Source organism: Nicotiana sylvestris, chromosome 7 (genome assembly GCF_000393655.2).
Source record: "Nicotiana sylvestris chromosome 7, ASM39365v2, whole genome shotgun sequence".
NCBI lineage: Eukaryota > Viridiplantae > Streptophyta > Magnoliopsida > Solanales > Solanaceae > Nicotiana > Nicotiana sylvestris.
Window position 1 is genome coordinate 144,054,740 of NC_091063.1, and position 1,571 is coordinate 144,056,310.

Consider the following 1,571-nt stretch of genomic DNA (forward strand, 5'->3'; position numbering starts at 1 on the left):
TTCAAATATTCTAACGTATTTGATATTTAATGTTGTATTTAGACTCTTTTACGTCATCAGATTCGTATCTTCAACTTCTTCCGATCTTCGGTCTTTAAATGACTCGAATAGGTACGAGACTCGTACCTATTTTAGTAATGGTCCACACCTATGTTGCTTTCCTTTCCCCGTATCTGTTGTCACTCGTTCCTCTTAACTGATCATCATGTTTTGACCATTTGACCAGTTCTCGTGTCATGCCACGTCACCTTCAATGTAAATTCAGTTTTTTTCCCAATACAGATAGTCCCCCCCACTTTCCATTTATTTATCAATTAAATAATTGGGATGTGGATCTTCATAAAAAGGGAATTTTTGCCGTAATTAATATTATGACAATACTGACGCTTCAATTGTCCCTTCTATTTAATTCTTTACATACGTGTCACTTTCTGATTGGTTCTGCAATTCTACACCCTTTTTTCGAGACTTCTTCATTTACACTATTCACGAAATGATAGTTGCCTTTATTATAGGCTTTCCATCATTGCACTTCTAAGTTTGACGGTTGTCATTATAAGCATTTTTAACCCTCTTTCGTTTACCTTCTTCTTCATAGATCTTCAACAAACAATTTCTTACTTACTTGTATTTTCTCTCCCCTTTAGTACATCCTTCTTCAACAATGTCATCTCCAAACCCTAACCCTAGAAAAGTTCCAATTCTCGATCACTTTCCCAATGCCCCCATAAGACATAGGAGAGGCAGAGGAGGTAGGCTTCGGAGCTTGGGCCTAGGGTCCGCTCGTGATGGTTTATCTGGTCCTGCTTCTTCTTCTTCTAGTATCGAGGGTTCTATTCCGAAGACCCCTTCTTCTAAAGATAAAGAAATTCTTGATTCTTCTCAAGAACCTTTAGTCGATGAAATTGTTCCCAGTGATTTGTCTTTTGGGAGTGATAGAACGTCTCTTCAAAAGCAAATTGTAAATTTAGAAAAAGTTGACACTTATCCTTCATTAGTGACCGAGCTTACAATTCCTACCATCAGAAGGGATTGTAACTGGAGCAATAGTCTTCGAATGTCAATTCCTTCCCCAAATCAAAGAATTTCCTTCCTTTAGAAGTGGTTACTCTTTTGTTTATACTTACCCCTTTACTTTGGGTTTTAATCCTCCGGTTGACCCAGTCATTATTGACTTTTGCCGTTTCTTTAAAATCTGTTTGGCCCAAGTCGGTCCCCTAGTGTGGACAGCAGTGGCTTGTCTGAGATACTTATCTGCCAAAGTCAATGTCAACTTCACCTTTTCTCACCTTATTCATTTATACCATCCCAATTTAATGTGCCATGGGTTTTTTACCTTAACTGCAAGAAGCAAAAAGGTTTTGGTAAGCCCTGAAGATGACAGAGATCGTGGATGGTATACCCGTTACGTTGTTGTACGTACGATGGACTTGCTTTGTGAAACAAATATTCCCTTCCCTAAGAAGTGGAATTTTGCACGTAAGTTTCCTTTTATTTACCGCACCTATTTTTGAGAATTCCGATTCTTTTTCTAACTTCGTCTCTTTTTGGTTTTTTGTAGCAACCATGGG